This window comes from Macrobrachium nipponense, chromosome 42 (genome assembly GCF_015104395.2).
Source record: "Macrobrachium nipponense isolate FS-2020 chromosome 42, ASM1510439v2, whole genome shotgun sequence".
NCBI classification, from domain to species: domain Eukaryota; kingdom Metazoa; phylum Arthropoda; class Malacostraca; order Decapoda; family Palaemonidae; genus Macrobrachium; species Macrobrachium nipponense.
In genome coordinates this window covers 47,439,996-47,449,195 of record NC_061103.1, presented here as the reverse complement: position 1 = coordinate 47,449,195, position 9,200 = coordinate 47,439,996, and positions in this window count along the sequence as shown.

Below are 9,200 nucleotides of genomic sequence, written 5' to 3'. Positions count from 1 at the left end.
CCCACGTAACACGATGCCGAAAACTAAACGCTCAATGATCGATTGATAATTTTCATTGAATCGAAAAACAAATGAAAATTTAACTAGGATCGAAACTGCCCAGAAAAAATGGCGATTGTCAAACATAGAATGAGAAAAGCGACCTGATTTTAGGATGATACGGATGGCCTACAGAGATTTACAATGACCGAATTATCTGAGGAACAAACGAAGAATGGCTAACTAAAGTCATTAGAACAACATTAACTGATTACATTAGAGATGAAACCAGCTAAAGAAAGCAGATAAAAGAACTAAAGAAACATATATATAATTATATGCAAATGTGTGTATGAATAAACATATTTATATCCAAATAACTACACTCATAAAAATTTATATATATATATATATATATATATATATATATATATATATATATATATATACATATATATATCAAATATATAAATTATATTAATAATATATATATATATATATAGATATATATATATATTATATATATATATAAATATATATATGTATGCATTATGTATATATGTATAAACATAATAATATATATATATATTTTATATATATATATATATATATATATATATATAATATATATATAGATACTTTATAATATATATATATATATATATTATATATATATATATATAAATACATATATATGTATAATGTATGCTAGTGTGTGTATATATGTGTATAATGTTCTGGCAATCTTCCCATGTGATTGAAAGTATTTCGATAAACAAATAAGTAGATAGGAACCGAGAACATTTTTCTCAAGAACTGCAAATCAGACTTGAAAAATGGATTATCACCTCGATAATTTACACACCCGGCTCCCCCCAACCCCTCTAAACGAAGACTCTCTCTCTCTCTCTCTCTCTCTCTCTCTCTTCTCTCTCTCTCTCTCTCTCTCTCCACCAACACCAACGCTTCATAGAAAGTAGACAAATGAACTCCATGAATTTCTTTTCAGTAACGATTTAAACCTTCTCTCTCTCTCTCTCTCTCTCTCTCTCTCTCTCTCTAGTCCCCCATCCCCCTCTCCCCGCCCCCCTCTCTTCAGTATAAAGCGGGCGAATAAATCTACAGCTTTCGACATGGAATCTTAGTGAGCACCCTCCTCCCGCTTCCGGGGGGTCGAAGACAAGCCCTTGTGACGTCACACGCAATCCATCTCGTCCATAGTATCTTTTTCGTAGGGCTGAGGTGCCTTATGGCATCCTGGATCTGCGTCCCTTTGGCAGCCAGAATGATCAATATTCTGGCACTATGCATCATGGCACTGGGTGACATTGCACTGCAGACACAACAGCGATAATCCAGATGGAATCAGATTTGAAATAGTAAGTCTCCTCTGTAATCGTGGACCTTGAGGCAAACAATCTCCTTCACCATGGGCATCCGCACGTAGGGCCAAGGGGGCTGCTTGCCCCCCTCTCCCTCTGAAGAAAAGTCACTGTAACTTTTCATTTTCATCTTCTTATTTATCACATCTTGCTTCACTTAAATTATAGACATCGAAATTCCACTGTGTGTGTATATATATATATATATATATATATATATATATATATATATATATATATATATATATATATATATATATAATTTGCCTCCCCCTTGGAAGATATGCCGCGGGCGCCCATGACCTTCACTGCTCTGAAATGAGCAGTTTCTAAGTGATTTCTCTTCAGGGAGTCAGGTGACTGAGGGAGCTTCCTTCCTCTGCCTAAAGTCCCATGCGGATCAGCTTTGAATGACTCACATGTCCCAGAAGTAAGAATGTCTAGCAGCTGTACAACACGACAGAGATTTTCCGTAAGCCAGTGGATATCATTCTCGCCCTTAGTAAGGAATTGCAAAAAGAACAATATAGCAATATCGACTGAAATATACCATATCTGTAAATAACGACTCAAATATAGCAATATCTGTAGATAGCGATTGAAATATAGCAGGAGAAGCACCTTTGCCTTTCCACCCGAGAGAGGGCAGGACAGGATAAACAGAGATGGAATTCTATGAATTGTGTCTAGATAAAGTAGCAGATCAAATATGCAGTCCAGATGAAAAAGGTTTACTGCAACCAGCTCATCTCAGTGGTTTTTTTGCCTGAATATATATATATATATATATATATATATATATATATATATATATATATATATATATATATACATATATATATATATATATATATATATATATATATATATATATATATATATATATATAATATATATTATATATATATAAATAAATAAATAAATATATAATATAATAATAATAAAAAGGCCAACCCATACAAACACCAAAATATATAGAGAGAAAATATTATATTTCAGAGACTGCTGTTTCCCTCTTCAGGTAGATGAATGAGAAAAGTTACAGAAAAGGTGGTATATATACCAAGAGGTCCATCCACCAGGTAAGCCAATTTAGGTCACTCCCGCTGATAATCTTCCTTTAATCTTCTTAAGCATCGGTTTGAATGAAACCTTGTCGATGACATCTGAGTCCTATGCTCCCTTTGAGATATTCATTACTGCCTCTTTTTAATCAAGGCCAATTCCATAATTTTGACTCTTAAACCAGCAGTTGCTGCAATAAATAATATGTGACAAATTCCAGTTTATACTATGGTTATCTTCATTTATATGGTTGAAAATAGCTGAGTTCTGTTGTCCATACCTAACTGATCGTTTGTGCTGTATTAATCTCTGGGGAAGTGATTTTCCTGTAAATCCAATGTAAGATTGGTCACAGTCCAGGCATGGGCTTTCGTAACCCTGTGTCCTAGGGGGATGTCTTTTGTTGGACGTTAATCAGGGATTTGGCTAAGGTATTTTGGTAAGTAAATGCAAGAGGGTTAGATATTCCGAGGGTCTGGGTCACTGTCTTGATTCTATCCAGGTGTGGAATTTTTATTTATTATTGGGTATGTCTCTGGTCTTGTCTTGAGGGGTCGGTAGAAAATTACGTTTGCTTTGTGAAATTGCTTTCAGGTTACCTTAAAGACAAAAGTTGTTTACGAATTAGTTCAAATTCTTGTTCTCCAGATTTCCTAGAAAAAGAAATCCCATGCCTGGATTGTGACAAATCTTACATCGGATTTACAGGAAAATCACTTCCCCAGAGATTAATACAGCACAAACGGTCAGTTAGGTATGGACAACAGAACTCAGCTATTTTCAACCATATAAATGAAGATAACCATAGTATAAACTGGAATTTGTCACGTATAATTTATAGCAGCAACTGCCGTACAAGAGTCAAATGATGGAATCGGCTTTGATTAAAGAGAAGCAGGTAATGAATATCTCAAAGGTAGCATGGGACTCAGATGTCATCAACAAGGTTTTCATTCAACCAACGCTTAAGAAGATTAAAGGAAGATTATCAGCGGGAGTGACCTAAATTGGCTTACCTGTGGATGGACCTCTTGGTATATATACCACCTTTTCTGTAACATTTCTCATTCATCTACCTGAAGAGGGAGACAGCAGTCTCTGAAATATAGTATTTCTCTCTTTATATTTTGGTGTTTTTATGGGCTCCTTTCATTAGATGGAATTCTGTTATAACAGAACATTTTTACTAGTCACATATATATATATATATATATATATATATATATATATATATATATTATATATGTGTGTGTGTGTGTGTGTGTGTGTGTGTGTGTGTGTGTGTGTGTGTGTGTGTGTGTGCACCAAACAGTAGGCAGTCCCTAACCTTGCCTATTGTATTAATGCCTAACTTGACTGTTAGTGTAGCTGTAGGCTACAGTTAGCCTGGTGTTACCTACATAACAGGTGACATTTAACTCAAGAATTGACATTTTCATAAACTAATGGAAGAACATCATACATCTTAGCCTATGGTTGGTGGCACATTTGCAACCAGTTCAAGATCAACTGGTGTACATTAGGAATGTAACATTACCATAACAATTCTTGTTAATTTGCTGTTACATCAAGACAACAATACTAAATAACACTACTAAATGTTATGTTATAAACTAAGACAAGTACATACCTTATACAAGTGAAGAATGTAGGCTAGCAAATTAAAAAGTGGGGAGCCATACTCGTTTGCCTTATGGCGTCGCAGCGGTCGGCGTACGTGTCTCGAACGGTAACGAACAGTAGTAGTAAGAGTGATTTTCATTTGAAACGGCTCCCTTCCTCATTTTATTCCTCCTTTGTTTGTGCTTGTTTAAGCTTTTTTTTGTCTTTTAATGCCATAAATATTTTATAGATTATTTCCTATTTTTAATTTCTCCCTTTAGCAGAGCTGCAACTGGCTTTATCTTTATTTTTAGATTAAAAGAGTTAATGGCAGTGCATAGCCAGAGCACATTGGTGACTTCACTGCTGTGTAACTCCGCATGGGGTTCAGTGTCGGCTAATCTTGTTTTACTAAGTTGTTTATACCTGGCTTTGCTTTGGTGTATCAATTAGTTGGTAGAAAATATATAGTACACTTTGTTGTAGAGTCATGAATGCCTTATTGAGTTGCCACAAACTGTAGTACATCAGGTAAGCTTCCCATTCCCTGTCGCGGGGAAAATCGTAACATAGGTATAATTATGTTTCCTTTTAAAAATGAATAATTTCGTATTTTAATTTCGCGTGATTTCTTAATGATGAGATTAATTTAGGTTTAATTAGTGCGAAGAGTAATCTTTACTAACTGTGATTCTTATATATAAAAATATACTTCGTTTTTCTTTTTGTTTTTACTCGAATAATTCCCAAAATGTTTTGTGTCTCAAATTTAGTTGAGGTACCGCTGTCTTGGCTAAGAGAAAACATAATAAATGAAAACGTTACAGTAACATTAAAGGGGTAACTATTTAAAACATAATTTTCCAGACTAGTTGATGTATATCCATTGGAAAGCTCGAGTGTGCCAAACGAATAGCTGTTAATTTTAGCCGGTGTTTAAGTTCAAATTTTGTGCCGGCTAATGTCTAGTGTCGTACAATGCGTGCGTGCTTGGATATAGGGAGAACAAATACCATTCCTTATCCAGAGGCGGCCTGAGTCTAAAAATTGGGGTTGCCAGATGACAAAAGGAGGGCCCACTCCAACCCTCAGCCACAATACTATAATAGAAGTTAAATGACAAATACATAAAATATTTTAAAATGCATCATTGGAAACACAGAAGACAAATGATTTGGAACGTTTATTTTTCATTAAAGTGTAAATTAGTAACGAAATTTTCCATGGTCTTATTCTTGTTGAAATTTTGATTAGTTTGATTTTTTAGATCCTTTCGAGTGAACCCTTTTCTTTCATTTTAAATACTGTTATCCACATGATATGTTAATTTTTCATAATTCAATTAAGTTAGCTGTCAGCTTGAGTTGTACGAAAGCGTTTCATTGAGAGAATGGTGAAGATAATAACTAATTATGGTAAATATAGCATTGCGTTCTAACCTATATATAAGCAAGAAACGAGCAGAAACGAGGTGACATGTTAAGATCTTTAAGGTCTAAAGCCAACCTGTGAGTTTACTCTTATGAGAGAGAGAGAGAGAGAGAGAGAGAGAGAGAGAGAGAGAGAGAGAGGAGGGAATACCAACCTCTTCTCTTCTGTGACGTCTCATCTCACAGCAACTCAAAGACCTGACCTTGGTACTACTATCAGTGACCACCAGTAGGGTGTCATTCTTTTGGGTGTTGGTTTGAGAGGTACCATCCTATACCTACTGTTTTAGAAAGCTCCAAAAGAAAGTGTCCATATTGTTACCGAAAGCTCTAAGCCTTTTATTTATTTTTTTAATGAAGGAACAACATTAAGCAGCTGGTCGACTGTCCCATCTTGTCCCTTTTCACAACACTACTCATGATTGGTGGTTTGCAACTTAGTGTACACTTGAAACATAAGTTAATTAAGGTCGGATATTCCGAAACAGTTAAAATACCAGTTAGTTTAACAGCAATGTTCTGCAAGAGATTAAAAATGGACTCGAGTTTCTTCAAGAGGCAACAATTCATTTTGACAGAAACTGGCGTCTGAATTTAGTATTTGGGCCAAAGTCCAGTCCACTGGGAACCATGACGTCATTCACCGCTAAAATGGAAATTGACAGTAAAAGGTATGAAAGGTGTTAGGAGAGGTTGGAAAGTAAGATGGAAGAGAATATGAAAGGAGTTACAGTAAAAGGAACAAAAAGGGTTGCAGCTAGGGGCCGAAGGGACGCTGTAAAGAACCTGAAGATGAACTCAGCTGAACTGTAATTGCCTTGTTTACGCTTTTATTACCAATCATTAAACTGAATCTGGTCAATAGTATCTGAAGCTGCGCACAATTTCACTTTTCCTGCAAATCATAACTGAATGACAGACTTGACAGAAATAAAGACCTCAATGGCCATAACCTGTCGTTTTTGTGTTGGCTCTGACACATGGCCCATTGCTTCCTTTGCAGCTTCTTCTGAGAAACGGAAACGAAATCCCTCTCTCGGCAGAGGTTAGGAACTGCGGTCCATCTGCTTCTTCCCCCGAAAGTTGCAGGGGTTGCTTCTGTCCAGACAGCCGCAATTGCTCATTTGGGTGCAGTTGCGCTGAGCGAGGAAGATGGTATACAAAAGAAAAATGAACAAGAATAAGAAAGGAAAAAAATTAGTAAGAGCTGTGTAAGATCTGCCATGCCTTGAAGAGTACTGGACAAATATAATGGTATATATAAGACATTGATCTGCAAAGGGGTCGGTCTAGCAACCAAAGTTACTGGGAAGATTTTTTTTTTTTTCTTTCAAACTGCGCCGTGTATTACACAACAGAAATGCGTCTCTCTTCTTATTAGTTACTTTAGTAATGTTGAATGAGAAGATAGTGCTACGGTAAGAGTAAAGGTCCCCGTTTGGGAGATGTGCTGAAAGAGAAACTTCAGCACAGCAGGAAAAGGAGCAGTGGGCAGACCCACCTGATCTTTGGCTGGATTTTCAATTACCAGCCATGTGTTCCATGGTGGTTTGAGACCAAGAAAACAAAAATACCTGCTTTTGTGGCAACAAAAAGCTTTATTAGTCCTGGTGCTAGGTATATATAGTTCTGTAGGAAAATTTGAGTATGAACCTTTTTTTTTTCCATAAATGTTTAGTTGGTGTCTTAGTAAGTATTTTTGACTTGGGTGATAGGTTTTCAAGTTGTGACGTCATCAAAGATTTAGATGAAACTTCAACTATTGTAACTAATTAGAACTTTACAAAGTTAAAAGAAGAAGGAAAATGCATGAAAATGTTTGCAAATGCTTCTATTACTTATAAGTGTCACACAAAAGAAGTAGCAGAGTAAAAGAAGTTGCAATCCTATTACAAAATGTAACAGGACTGAGGGAAGAGGACTTGAGTTTAGAGAGGCAAATTCAGGGCACATGCTCAAGGAAAATTGGAAAAGATTTGGTCACACAGGATCTCTGAAAGATCTAATGACAGGAGGAATATAGCACTCTAGTAGGGGGGCCAACTACCGGGTAATTAAGATGACACGAGACTCTCAGAGATCATCAACTTGTCATTTTCACAAGGACCAAAGTTCTTTATCATGCAAAGAATTAACAAAGAAGCAAGGACTATCAAATAATGCGAATATTGTCCCCGGCATTAATAAATAAGTTATATGTGGGTACTGTAAATTTTTCAATTCACCTAAGACTCTGGCATCTAATTATAAAATCTAATCTTGAAGGAGTTTAAATAAAGTGCTGTAGTAAGATTCTGGTTCACTATAAGAATGTCCACAGAGATATATTCATTTTACCACTTCGTTTCTATTCATTAATTCATCTACTTTGTAGTTATCGACATGCACTGAAAATGGTTAAATACAGTAGGATAATCTAAATGTACTATATTGTACTTGGTTCTATGGATCGTGACAGTGAGGGTTGGGTTATACTTAAGAACAGCATTTTGAGATGTGATATTTCTGGCTCAGTGAACTACACAAGTTACTACATTCTCAAGCTATTCCAAGAAGCAAAATAACTGACATGCTACAGTAAGGGACACCATCCTCTTGATGCTGGAAACCAACTGCTCTTAATCTTCTTGAGCTAAATGAAATATTGTAGGGAATATTTCTTGTGGTTTAAATGAAGACTTCACAAATGTAGGATGAAACAACACAGTCAGGTTTCCAGAGTCTCTCTCACCAGACCTCCCGAAAAGTTTGTCCTTGAGAGGCAAAATGTAATGCAATTAGGGCCAAGGAGATGCAGCAGAGGACTAACTCTCACCATCTCGTCATTACTTCTCTTAGAAGGTGTGTGAGTGACCCATGAGTACTAACTTCAATCCCCTACACACCAGGAAAGCTTTGGGCCCAGTTAGATTGAAAATGATCCTGTGGTTTGTGTAAAAGTCAACTACGTGAAAAGTTTAAGGCAAACAAAAACATAAGTTCCATTGAAATCGCTTTAAGATAAGAAAAACCAAATCAGGCCAAAAAATATTTACCTGAGGTTTTCTAGGGATTACTTGTTTCTCCATACCGTTAATCAAGGGTGGTAGGGAGCCCATCTCATCTAAAATGATACAGTTGGTTAAAACAATGGAAAGGGTCAATAACCCTTTCGCCTTATACCTATTTATGCAAAACATTTACCTAACAAGATATACTATACTATATGTATGTGTGTGTGTGTGTGTTTGCGTGTAGAAATCCTTGTACAATCACCCAGTAGCCTGTATTCAACTTATATGTTGGCGTGATAATAACAATAATAATAATAACAATAATAATAATGAGAGACAGAGAGAGAGAGAGAGAGAGAGAGAGAGGAGAGAGAGAGAGCCGTTGTTGGGAATTTTCCCTCCAACTGCAATGTTCTAGTAGCTCTCAGGATGGTATGGGACCATTTATGGTGCTTTGGCCTGAAGGGCAAAATCGACACCATCGGGGATATAGAAGGTCCAGCAAGATACGTCGGGGATTTACTAAAGTTTCATTACAAAATCCATATTCTAAATATTTAACAAGACAACATTCAACTGACAGCTTGGTCGGCCACGAGACTCACAATCAAAGAGCAAGGAAACCTTACAAAAACCCCAAAATTACCTTTGCATCGGCTCTTTAGAGCTATGAATTAATAAAAATCCTGCAGCTGCATTACATATTTACACTTTATAATCTGAATATTACCAACACAGAGCCTCGGATT